At 34.9% G+C, this 14,170-nt stretch overlaps 1 long non-coding RNA gene across 1 annotated transcript; it reads right to left on the bottom strand.

Moving 5' to 3' along the window:
* Positions 1–6,308: 6,308 nt before the first annotated feature.
* LOC137408765 (uncharacterized) lies at positions 6,309–11,158 on the bottom strand. Its single transcript, XR_010980129.1, has 4 exons — positions 11,059–11,158; positions 9,428–9,570; positions 8,566–8,702; positions 6,309–6,698 (listed from the first exon to the last, which is right to left on the bottom strand). It is a non-coding gene; the product is annotated as an uncharacterized lncRNA (long non-coding RNA).
* Between the last annotated feature and the right edge of the window lie 3,012 nt (positions 11,159–14,170).

The raw sequence follows: 14,170 nt of genomic DNA, 5'->3' as shown, positions 1-14,170 counted from the left end.
CCTGTTACACACTCAACCAAACAATGTAGGTAATCAAACCTACAAATCAAAGAACATAAGAGAGCTGGAAGAGTAATCAGCATTCCATCACTCTAATAGAAGACCGACCCGGGTGATTCTTCCCACAATAACCATAGCGAGGAACTTGAGGTTTCCAACCATAGCATTCAAACTATGTTTTAATCAAAACAAAATACGTTTATAATCAGTAGGTCAATGAAGATGAGTCAGAATGTTGAAAATAGGTCTGCAGATGCAGTATTATATGTTTTTTCTGCCAATGACTGAAGAACCATGTTTGTTGATGTGTAATCGTTGTGCTCTGTACAGGGGGTCCTCGATTTACACCATAGATCCATTCTTAAATCATGGTGTAAAGGTAGGGCCACACGTGACAAAATTCTCACGAAATCGGCAAAATTTGGACGAAACGATTCGGACAAATTGGCATTTGGACGAATTCGTCCATCGTTGGTTGCGCACGATGAACTAATCCTGAATTGGACGAAGCGTCAGAAATTCCTACGAATCGTTGTTTGATTGGTCGGTTGAAAAGGTTAGTTGAATGTTGAAGGTCGTTTTCTTTGGCGCATATCCAGAAAAAAATAAGAGTGAGAGATTTTATCTGTTTTGAAGAGAGAGAGAGTTGATTTTGCGTTTAAAATGGAAGACAACCATCTGGAACTGTTTATAGACTTGGTTAGGGAGAGAAAAGTTATATGGTGCAAACGAAAGAACGGCTATAAGGACTCAAGAGGGGTGAAACTGAACAATTTTAAGGACATTGTCAGTGAATTGGAGAGGGCTTTTCCAAACTCCAAAGTGAAGTTTACCGGTATGTTTATTTATTTCTAGTAGTAGGTAGTTGGTGGTTGCTAGCTAGTAGTGTGGTAGCTAGCTAGTAGTGTGGTAGCTAGTACTACTGATATCATTGGGTTTTGGGTCATGCTTGTTTTGGACTGATTTTTTTTATCTGAGAGAGAGTGAGTAGATCATCTCAACAATTGTATCAATCAATTAATTACTTCAGTCTGTGAAGTCTTCAAGTATGTGTCTTCTTGAATCCTCATCTTCTCTCAACTCCTTGATCAGGTTTGCATAAACTCTCAGTTGATCTCTTTTCTCATTTATGGGGTGGACCCAATACCTTCTGTCTGAGTTTGTAGTGAGAGTCCTCTTTTTCTGTTCGAGTAGCAGATATTTTTTCTTTAGCAGCAGCAAAGCAATTCTTCTCCTTTGATTGTCATCTATGTTTGTACTGAAGCAAATGATTGAAACGGAATCGGCTTCAATTTATCACCGCGTTCTGATTGGCTAGTTGAAAGTTAGTTCGTACGAATCCGTGGTGGGGAAACTCCGTGTGGCAGGTCAGAAATTTCGTACGAATGGAATTTCCCAGATTAGTTGAAATTACGCGATACGTGTGGCCATACCTTAAGTCAAATTTCAGTGTAAGTCGAAACACATAAATAAAGTACTCTAAACGTTCTGTATTCTAAAGCATTGTACATTACTTTAATGAAATGCATCAAATGACATAACAAATTATTAATTAAAGAAAAAACTCTTTACCACGTGAAGTAAATATCATTAAAAATGTTCGTTGCAGTTTCACCGGTTTTGGAGCGCTCAATAATGTCTACATAATTCATCTCCATGATAGTGATGGCCTTTCTTTTCTTTGATGGAACACCATCAGAAGCATCTAGCTTACGTTTTGGAGCCAAAATGAAGGGCAAAAAGTTAGCAGAAACAATCAAACACGTGAGAGAACGGCGAGACACAACCAATATGGCGTACCACTGAAACAAAGTGACGCTATCGTCCTCACCTAGCACCGCCTCATAGCATATTCGTCTGATCCGCGAGAGGAACTAGTTTGCTGTTGGTTACATCTCTTACGACGCAGAACAGTGTAAGTCGGAAACGTGGTTTAATGGTTTTTTATAATTCTTATGGGGTGGTGTGTCATAACGGCGAAACGGTGTAAGTCGGGACCATTGTAAACCGAGGACCCCCTGTATATGGAATTACATCATTTTAATACTGCAACCAAATTTTAGAATTTACAGTTAGTATTGTCTTTTTAGACAGCAGGAAACCATAAAGCTGTTATATAATCTCAATATGAATGCAAATGTCTATTTTATTTATTTTACTTGTTCTTAAAACACATTTGCAATTTTATCTGAAACATTTTAAACAGTTGATCATAGCTACCAACACCCTAAAGATATTTTTTATGCAACTGAGTTTTAATTTGTTCATCTTTTGCATTTTATTTTAACCATACTGTGATCATTATTATTTGCAAGTTATTTTCAGGAAAATTGTTTTTTGTTAATAAAGCTGCAATATATATATATATATATATATATATATATATATATATATATATATATATATGATGGTATGTCAATAAAATATCAAATGAACTTTGTCATGTAGGTAGATATATTTTTATTAACAATTTGTTAATAAAACAAATACATGCATTTCCATGATAGGGTGCTATCAATTTCAAAGCTTTCTAACAACCATTTTATAGTTGTTAGAAAGCTGTCGTTTAGTTTTAGGAAATTCAACATACCATATTTTAAGTGTTATTAATATTATGCCGTTCTCGTAGCAGAGAAAGGCACTTTAAACACTATTTTTCGAACTATTTATTCGATTTTAGTAGCTGTTGCCTTTTTTTCTGTATATTCTTGTTGTATGGCATAACTTGAAAACATTTTTATTTGAAATGAAATTTTAGTCAATAAAGTCATATATATAATATATATTATTTTATGCATTATATCTTTATTTATATACAAATGAATCTAATATTGATATTAAAATTTTTAGTGGTAGCTTAACGATTGTGTGGTTTATGTATGCAATGGATGTCTCTTTTATGCAGGCTTGTATAATAGACAAAAATAAATATTATTTATTATCACTATACAAATAAGTTTCCCTAAAGTGATGATATGTTGATGGAGCAATCATGAAATGGCGGTGTTTGATAATGTTTGATACTCAAATGTTATTCGGCATTTGATTAAAATATTATCAGTGATCAATGTAATAGTGATCAAAATACTAGGAACATATCGTTGCATTCAGCAGGAGACAATCCACATATATCAATAACATAAATTGTTTGAACATTGTTGTGTGAGGTCATCGTTCTGCCTTCCGAAACTGCTGAAGAGGGAGTAACATAAATATGATAAACACTTGTATTTGTGAAAGTTTTATGGTTTTTTGCTGACTAAAGTGGACATTAAGTCTAAATTAATAAGCAGGCTGTTTTTTGCAATGCTATTAAATTGCCATTTTGCTGTATTAAATATGATAAATCCTATAAATATAGTAGCACAGACTTAACTCTAGTACTAAATTACAACTGTAAATAAAAACAAACTGCCAGTTTTGTGGAAGACTAATTTTCTATGCATAACTTTATACTTACTGTCCAGAAAGACTTTCACATTTTTCCCAATTGCTGCTAATAAATTTGGAGTTATCTACACTTACTCATATGACTCGCAGACTAGCTTTCTAAGCAAACTTTCAATTCGCCTAGATCCAGCGACACAGGAAAAGATATACTGGTATTGCAATAATACTCAGGCATATCAGTACACGTGTTAATTATAGATGTTTCATTCGTGCCAATCTTATTTCTGATCTTAATAACTATTTGAACAACATGGTGCATAACCTATGATTCGTCATAGAGAATTCATTAGAGATTCATCCCTTAAACTAAAATAATAGCTAAAATACGCCGTAATGCTTTTGAAAAAGTCTCTTCGAACTCCGCAAGCTTTACCAGAGTGATGATTTTGTCAGAGATACACAATTTAAAATTATAGCTCTGCCTTCAAATATCACTGTACAAAGATCACTTTCAACTGGCTATGATTACGGTGCGCATGGGTATGACTAGTTATTATGAGGGTTGACTACTTGTTATAATGACCATCCTGTTGATTGGTTGCTAAAATGGCCATGTTGTTGACCAGTTTTAAAAATGACCATCCTGTTGATTGGTTGCTATGACAGCCATCTTGGTGACTGGTTGATGTATAATAGCCATCTTGTTGGTTGGTTGCTAAAATGGCCATGTTGTTGACCAGTTTTAAAAATGACCATCCTGTTGATTGGTTGCTATGACAGCCATCTTGGTGACTGCTCGCTATATTGACCATCCGGTTGATCGGTTCCTAAAATGGCCATGTTGTTGACCAGTTTTTAGAATGACCATCCTGTTGATTGGTTGCTATGCCAGCCATCTTAGTGACTGGTTGCTATATTGACCATCTTGTTGATTAGTAACAACACCACTAGTGTTGGTGAAGTTTAGTCACTAATGACCATCCCATTGACATATTATATTAATGCTCCACCCAGGTATTAGTCGCTACAATTGTTGATCGATTGCTATAGCAACCACGCTGTTAACACTAGCTCACTACAGTTGCACTCCACCAAGCAAGTAGCTTTAATATATGTTCTACATCATAACAGTTATAGAAACAGACTGTAATTAGGTGAAATAAATTTAATTAAATATTAAATAGATGATTTAAATAAATATGTAGCAAATAGATAGTAAATGGGTCACAACATAGCAAACCAGCTAGAGCCATAGATTTGTTTATTTAGAGATACTCATGGCTATTACGCAATTTGCTTACGTAACAGTAGCTGTTTCAATATCAAGAAATTGGAAAACAATAGAATACATTATTTGACCTAGTAGTCTGGAAACTCTAGCTTCTTACCATCAGAAAAAAGAGCTAAAATATAAATAGAGATGTTGCCGTAGCAGCTTATGCAATGCCTTATTCCTGTTCATAAAACATTCACCTAGAAAATCATTTAAACCCATGATGAATGTCAAACTATAAAGAAACTGTGTATGCATATGATCAGGCAGAAAACTACAAAGCTCCATATATTTATTTGGCTACAGCAGGTTATTGCAAAAAATACCAAATTAAAACCACTTGTTTTTTGTTAAAAAATGACATTTAGGTATACCTACTGTGACAATTTGATATCAAAACATACTCTACCTAACAACCCATTTAGAGTGTTTGTATTGATATGGCTTACATATAACCCATGATGACTGGCTTCATCTATGATGTTATTCTCGATCAGAATAAATCGCATACATGTATCATCAGACACTCATTCTTAACAAAAGAACACATAATATCACATGGTGTTAGGATATCTGAACTCATTGCTCGCATTCACAACAGGGATTTATGAAGGCCAAAGGAGCTTTTGTTTGAGGAAAACACAGCGGAGCACTAGCAATTGTTGAACCCGACTATGACATATACCTTGAGGTGAGCCTTGCAGACAAAGCCTCAAAAGTCAACTTGATAATAATCTCAATCTAGCAGCCCAAAGCTGAAGTACAGAAAAAATCAGGTAATTGTGGAGCCTAGTTATTAAACCATAACTGTCACGTACAACTTTTATCGTATTTTCTAGGTAAATCAGACACGCTGATTCCGATTTTGTACTCAAAATAAAGATTGGTCCACTAACCTTCAAAGTCATTAAGGCTTTTTTAAAGCGTTTCAGTATCCATCTCGAAAACAACACAATCGGCATTACAAGCGCCGCCCATAAATATGTGATGAAACCTAGCTTTTTCAGGAACGGAAGTTAGAGATGATTAGTCCGATTTAGAATAATAGAGATGGGCGTCTTAAAACCCATTATTATCTAAATCCAGCCTGTAAAATAATCTCAGTCTTTTATTAAAGGTATATAAACTATTTAAAATTGCTCGTAGCTTGTTACATGATGTTTAAATAGGCTGAATGCCGAAAAAAATGAGCTCAAAAAGCGTGGTTTTATCACAAGCTAGCGTTGTTATCGCGTTTTTTTGAGCTCATTTTTAAATATGCAATGTTAAATAGCTTATCTACCTTTCAGAAAAGACTGAAATTATTTTTAAGGCTGATTTTAGATAATAATGGATTTTAAAACACCCATCTCTATTATTCTAAATCGGTCTAAACATCCCTACTTAACTTTCGTTCTTAAAAAGCTAGGTTGCGTCACGTATTTATGGACGGAGCTTGTTGTGCCGATCGTGTTGTTTTCAATACCGATATTAAAATGCTGTAAAAAGCCTTCATTACTCTGTAAGTTAGTAGACCAATCTTTATTTTGAGTACAAAATCGGAATCAGCGTGTCTGATTTACCTAGTAAATACAGTAAAAGTTAAAAGTGACAGTTATGGTTTAATGTCATATTACAAAAACTAAATTCAACACATATGCCCAGCTCGACTCAAAAACATTTACAGTTCTACCCTAATCTGCGCAATAAGGTCAATCAATGTGTTTATGGAGAATTACCTGATGAACTTTTGCAGAATTGTATAGTCGCAGGGATTTAAGATGACATAGTACAAAAGCAACTTTTGATGACCTGCGATCTTACCATGTTCAAAGCAGTACAAATCTACCAAACCAATGAAGCGGCTGAGAGCAGCAAAACAGCTTTCAAGCCCAAAGCCTCAGGTGCTTCAGCCTCAGTGGATGCCTTGGCCATCCATCAGAAGCAAGGTTATTTGATGCAGTCTAATCAGCAAAGGTGTAGTTAGTGTGGCCAAGCAGGCAATTCAAAGAAGCAGGAAGAGTGCGAGTCCGATGAGCGGGAATTGATGTACAGCCTGCAACAAGATGAACCATTTCACCAAGGTGTGCAGATCATCCAAGAACGCTGATGCAGTGAGAGAGGCAAATGAGTTACTGACTGATTGCAACAAATCAGTCACTAATGACTAAGGTTATAATGAATAAGGATATATATATACACGTATATATATATATATATACGTATATATATATATGAGTGTCTATAAGGAGATTTCATGCGTGGCTTTAGCTGATGGTGACATCTTGTTACTGAACAGTAAGACTAAATAAAACGTGAAACTGGTGCTCATGCGTGTTCTATTAAGGGTAACGGCGTTAAGGTATGTAGAACCTATTGACGCTGCACAAAAAGAAGTAAACCACTAATAGGTTTCCTTGATAGGGTTTCTATGTCGTTAGGCGCTACTCAGCTTTATGTATGAAAGATAGTGAGCAGTTAAAATAAAGCTAACATAAATATTTATGCTACTAAAATTATTGTAAACACATTGTTGTTCATGAGCGATAGTGCTCAACTAGGTATTGCGACATTTCCCCTGGTGTAAATGAAATCAATGAGGTAATGCACCCTTTTGAGATTCTCAACAAATACAAGGACTTCTTCAATTGATAAACTTGGCGCAATATTAGTGAAATTAGAATCAAGATGAATGAGAATGCATTCAAACCAAGACTGAAATTGAAGTGAAACTGTAGACCAATATAGTTATACATGACATTATCACACCTGTATCTGAAATAACAGATTGGGTTTCAGAAGTGGTAATAAAAAAGGCGCCGATTGTATGCAGATTTGTTCCGATTCAAGAAACTTTGAGAAAGCTATCGAGAGGCCACATCACCCGTTAGAAATATTGAGATGGTAGTTGCGGAATTTCCATATTTCACAATAATTGATTTTAAAGAAGCCTAAAATCACATCAAGCTCGATTGGAAATCATATTTCACAGCGTTCAGCACCCTCTTCTGGTAATACCTACATCTCATGTATATGCCAATGAAACAGAGATGTTTTTAAGAATTTGAAAAATGACTTGATCCAATCCAATACTCATCAAAAAATTAGCGATTCAATTCCCAATTCTTTTGCAACATAGATCAGATAAGAATCGATGCATTTCATTTTAATAAGAAAAACACTACAATTCAAATCTCAATTCTTTAGCTATCCTAACTTTCAATGAATCGATTCAATTCAGTTATTTAGACAAAATCAATTCTTTGTCAATTGGCCACCTGTCTACTAGCTAGCCTGTTCAGTCTTTGCTCTGAATAGAAGTTGCCCACCAACACAAAAATGTTGTTGGGCAACTCTTTTGCAAAACAACTTAAAAATAAAATAAGCATTGATTGCTGCAGTTTTATTTCATCATGTATCATAGGACTATTTCTCAATGCGCTTGGAGGTTACATTTCAAAATATAAACTTTTTAAAAGTTGCTAGAGCTATCCTCGATTTATGGGGCCCATGGTGATGCTCCTATGAGTAAATATGAGCTCCACCGAGACACTGATTGCAGGCAGAGTGATAGAATCTTTTTAATTTCAGCCACTTTAAGCTGCCTCTTGTGTTTACTCCAACACTCTATACAAAAGCCTGTGTAAAAGTTTTCAGTGATGACAATCAAATTGCACCAAAGCATAACATTTATCATTTATAGAAACTAGCTACTAGATCTGCATCATCACCAACACTCGAATGGTATCACATCAAATTAATCAACACATCACTACACATAGCTTACAGTTACGGCAGCAAAAGTAACAACCACCAAAACAATAATTTCTGCCAGCTGACATATACAAACAACCTAAGCAGAATAATAAAAGTGAAATTATCTTTATGTATAGCAGCCAACTCGTGACATTTATGTAGTTCACCCTCTAAGTTTAAGCCAACATTCCATACGGAAAGAGCTTTCTTCAGTTTGTGAAGAGGCCTACTCTGGGCTCCTCCGGCTCCATGACAACAACAGGTGCAACTGGCTGAGCAGAATTTAGCACTTATTTCTTGAGTTCTAAAAGCAAATACGAGTTAGTGAAACCTATAAGTGGGTGAAAGAACATTATACATGTATATACTGTATATATATCTATATATCAGGGATTACATGTTTGTCACAATTTCCATTTCCATAACATTTCCATATTATTTCCATTTCCATAACATTTCCATAATTCATTTCTATATTATTTCCATTTCCATAACATTTCCATAATTTATTTCCATTTCCATAGTTTTTTCCATTTCCATAACATTTCCATAATTTATTTTCATATTATTTCCATTTCCATAACATTTCTATAATTTATTTCCATATTATTTCCATTTCCATAATTCATTTCCATATTTTTTCCATTTCCATAGCACTTCCATAATTTATTTCCATATTATTTCCATTTTCATAATTTATTTCCATATTATTTCCATTTTCATAATATTTCCATATTATTTCCATTTCCATAATTTATTTCCATTTCCATAACATTTCCATAATTTATTTCCATGTTATTTCCATTTCCATATTATTTCCATTTCCATAATTCATTTCCATATTTTTTCCACTTCCATAACATTTCCATAATTCATTTCCATATTATTTCCATTTCCATATTTCTAAAATAAAATTTCCATATCTATTTCCATAAAATTATGGAAATATTTATGTTTATGGATGTGGAAAAGTAAACATTTCCATAATACGTTTAGTGATCTCTGCTATATATATATATCTATATATACCTGTATATATATCTATATCTATACACCGTAAAACCTCTAATTGAATGCCATGGCACTCTATTTTTCAATCCGTCTTCTGTAGTGGCAGTCAATTGGAAGCGGCATTCAAATAGAGGCTGGCGGTGTATTTTTCAACCCTTCCCCTGCAAATAATATGCTATAAATCTGCAAATTTATAAGTTATATAGAAATAATCTATTAAATGCTACAAATATATATAAACGAACAAGTGACATAAATAAACCATATTTATATTACATGCAGGAACAAAAATTAACGCTTTTAAAACAAAAATATTTGCATCCTTTGCTCGGATAGCTGCGTTCTGATTGTTGCTTTTAATGGAACGAACGTCTTCTGGTAATCCAATACCTTCTACAATGTCATCTGACCTCAACTCTTTTTCTACACTGCTGAGCTAGTCGATATTGGCCTCCAAACAATTTTTGGCAGAGCAAAACCTTTATGCGTTGCATTTAGCACAAATGCAATGCGTAAAAGTTTTACTCGCTAAACATAACCCGTGGTCCAAAACTTGTAGCCCGTTTTTGATATATGTGCACTTTGAAGTACATAGCCTAAGACAGTTATTAATTACTTTTATGGTGTTGTTTTCAAAGTTTTAACGAAAAAAACGAAAGTTTTGGAGTTGGACAATGAGAGAGTTGATTGTTATTAATGTAAACGATTAATTATTAATACGATTTTATGGACACTTTTCTACTGATCGCTTGATATTATGGGTTCATAAAGATCAAAGATAGTCAAAGTGGCGTTCAAGTAGAGGATTCACAGCATATATATATACGGTGTATATATATACACAGTGTATATATATATATACAGTGTATATATATACAGTGTATATATACAGTGTATATATATATATATATATGCATACACATGTATATCTCAATTATTATTTTATTATTGTACTGTTGTTTACAAAAAACTATTTAATAAGCAACTTATTCAATAATTTGTTCGTAACCAAAAATTTTCATATTTATTATATTATAGCAACTAGTGGAATGCTCAGCGTTGAACAGGTATTAAAAATCAGCTTATAAACAGTGACAGGTAATGTAGTTGCCTGCCACATGCCATTAACATAGCACACTGCCGATGGCTAATTTGAGTAAGCTAGTACTTTGAGTACTTACTAATAAGAGCCGTGAGAGCAAGCATAAAATGATGTTGCGCTTCGCAGAGCTGTTTGCGTATTTTCACCCACATAGCGACATATATCAGCTCAGAATTCAATGCATCTCGCAAAGCTTAATTTGTAAGATATTTGCCTGGCAAACAGGAGGTTCCGTGATCCAACATGAATCGGATATTTCATTCCTAAATTTTAATAGCTATAGCTGAACAAACCGAAACATAAATACACACACACAAACTTTGAGATGTATATACATGTATATCGATCATCGTTTATGTATTAGCCATCACTAGCAGCAAATGACAAATTAATGCTGTGAATAACAAATAAATAGATAATAATTTTAACAATCGATCGTTTAGATAATAGATAGTTGGAGATAGTTTGAGATACACAAAAATGAAATGTATTCATTGCGTATTTAATACAGCACAATAATTACTTAAATAAATAGTAAACTACTTACCACTGCAGGCACTGCTACGTCTGAAGAGAAAGTGGCAACATCGCTAGCTCTAGTCCTATCAGTAGTGTCCATCATATATATAATGTGATTATGATAATACTGTAAAAAAATGGATGTTGTTGTTAATAAACTGATAAAATATGTTTATTAAATATTGAATAAATTAGTGAAATCACTAAATTAGTGAAACTACTTATCTAGCGAGAAAAAAATCTTGCCAAAAACCACAAAACTGAGAACAACTAGACCAGTGAACTAGGTTCAACTGCTGCTGAGTCCTGAGTGATAACGTTAGACAACTGAGTAAGACGAGGCCTGATGCTTGAATGAGATGTACTTACATTCATTCGCATGACGATCAGAACAGCATAACTAAACTTGTTGCCAGTACACAGGCAAACCATAAAACCACATGTATACTATATCGCTGCGTTAATAATAATACTACATATTATCGACAAATAAAACATACGCGGGGATATCGAGATTTATGAAAACGTTAAACACTTATGATTAACTGACTGGTTTAATAGGATATCACTGTCCACCATAGAATTTCTGTCAACATAGTTATAAATTACTAACCATAAAAATACGGAGATAGTAATAATGAAGAGAAGCATTGACCCGAGTCTTTTAGCTTATTGAAAAATGGAGATCAGGTCAATTTGCCTATGACAGTAAAGAACCGATTCGATTCAATTCTTACCGGTAGGATTTCAGTACAGGCCAAAGGTTTCTTACAAGTCGAGTCATTTCAATTCTACAGTAAGTAAAAGATATCAGAGAATCGATTCAATTTGGTTGTAAATTGAGCCGTAAGGCTAGCTCAAGCAAGCATGTTAACTCGAGTGCCCATTTCTGCAATGAGTCTGTTCATCAAGTGGTATATACATCAGAGGACTATTGAACAACTTTTGGCGGGACATCCTTGATATGTCATATTAAATAATACTTTAGTTTGTTGTGCAACAGAGGCTGAACATGATGAGAATTTGGAAAAAGTGCTACAGAGACACTGATGGGCCAACTTAAAGCTGTCAGTTAGAAACTGTGTTTCCAAGAACCCCAGTGTCCTGGATATTAGACATAACTCTTAAATGAGGGTTTTAGTAATGACCCTGAAAAGATAAGAGCCCTCAATGTGATGTTTGAGCTAAATGATTAAGAAACTCTCCTTAGGATTCTTAGCCGAATTCATTCCTAAACTGAGCAAAGTAGCATTCTTTTTTTGATCAACTTTTGAAAAATGGATGATAGTGGTAATGGAGTCATGAGCAAACGGAAGCCTTGAATAGATCAGAGAAAATCATTCAAAATGCTGCATCCTAGCATACATTGATGTAAAGAAGCTCTTTACTTTCGAGTGCGATGCCTCTAACACCAGACTAGACACTGCTTGTTCCCAAGATGATATACTTGTGAGTCATACCAGCCCACATATGATTGATACTGAGACACACTACCCTTAAAATGGCAACTCTTTTAACGTCTCTTAAGATGAGACAGAAATAATTGCAATGTAGTATTCATTTGCTATAAATTCGGAGATTTTACCCTCGTAAATCATGACATCACTGTAGAGACATTGATTACGCGCAAAACATTTCAGCAGCACAAGCTAGACTAAAGAAAATGATCATAAAGATTTAGGGTTTTAACCTCAAGTTCATGAATAAAAAAAGCATAAACACGTTGATTACGGATGCACTGTCTAAAGCTTTTCTGCCGGAGGCTTTTGTGTCCAAGTTATTGCTGATGACCGTGTCATTATTTTTTGTCATTATTGGTTTCCTTAACAGATTATAAGCTAGAAGAGCTCAAGAATGCTACAGCTAATGATGTACATGTAGTAAACATAAAAATTATTGGGTGCTACAACAAAGGATGTCCAAAATTTGAAACTCTGATGGAACATCCTATATTAGGTACATCCAATCAGATAAACCATCAAAAAAAAGAGCAAAGGTAAGCCATGCAGACAGTACCGGTAAGTAGCCTCATTCACTACATTTCAATAAGACAACTGTTTTGCTTCCCTTGTCTATGCACAGTTCTGGTCTTGCTAAGAGGTCTGTAGTTAATTTTTCTGATTACATTACTAAGGTTAATACAGAGCAACCCTGCACAAATCTTGCAGCCGCTACCTTGATCCTCGATGTTCCAGGAAAGGTTGAGGAGCAGCTGCATGAAGGTTCAGATACAAGGCTTCAACCTGCATCAGCAAAGGAGGTTGTGGCTAGGCAAGAGCAATGCCAGTCAAGGCCCACACATTGCAGGAGACACTCACGAAAATATGCTGGGCATAACAACTCTTACAGCAATAATAGCCCTTTCACAGAAAAGGTACAGCGTTGTGGAGCAACCAGTGACTCTCGCAAGCGTTGAACTGCTAGCAGCAGATTATATTCGTGTAGCAAAGCTACTCATACACCTGCAACAGCCTATCAGCTTCCTACTAAAATATATGCAAAGGAACCTCATTACTACAAACATACACTGAAATCTTGCCTTGCTGAAGTTGTCCAAAAAATAATGAAATGCTGTACCGCTACATGAAGCTGTTTCTCAAATACGATGACCTGAAGCATCACTTTGACCCGAGCCAAAAAACACTAACAGCATCCTAGGTGAACAAGAAAACAAATTGCGCTATGAAGACAACTAAGCATTGTAACCTAAGGTTGCAACAGGATTGTCACTATTGGAGCTAAATCCATAATTGCCTTATCGAGGGTGGTAAGCCAATATTAAAATACTGGCACAGCATTTTGGGGGTGGAGAATGTTATGGATTCGCTAAGCTCAGCTATTTCTAATAGCCATATGCATCAAGCTATCCTGGAATTAGCGTAGTAATACGCCAGCCAGTTTCCATGGAAAGCCAATGGACTATCACATAACTCTGTATATAAGAAGCTGTGAGCCAGTGTTCAACAAGGAGAATAAGATTGTGCTACAAGAGAAGAAACCCTAGTGAGGGTGAGCAAAGAACACAGTGCAAGGAACTACGAGCTACAAAGCCAAGAACTACATGACAGAAAACAACGTTGCTAATAATCATCAAGAACAGAGTGGTAATATTAATTTAACTCTGTGCAGCTTTGTGTATA

Source organism: Watersipora subatra, chromosome 11, assembly GCF_963576615.1.
Source record: "Watersipora subatra chromosome 11, tzWatSuba1.1, whole genome shotgun sequence".
NCBI classification, from domain to species: domain Eukaryota; kingdom Metazoa; phylum Bryozoa; class Gymnolaemata; order Cheilostomatida; family Watersiporidae; genus Watersipora; species Watersipora subatra.
This window is presented reverse-complemented; position numbering and strand designations above follow the sequence as displayed.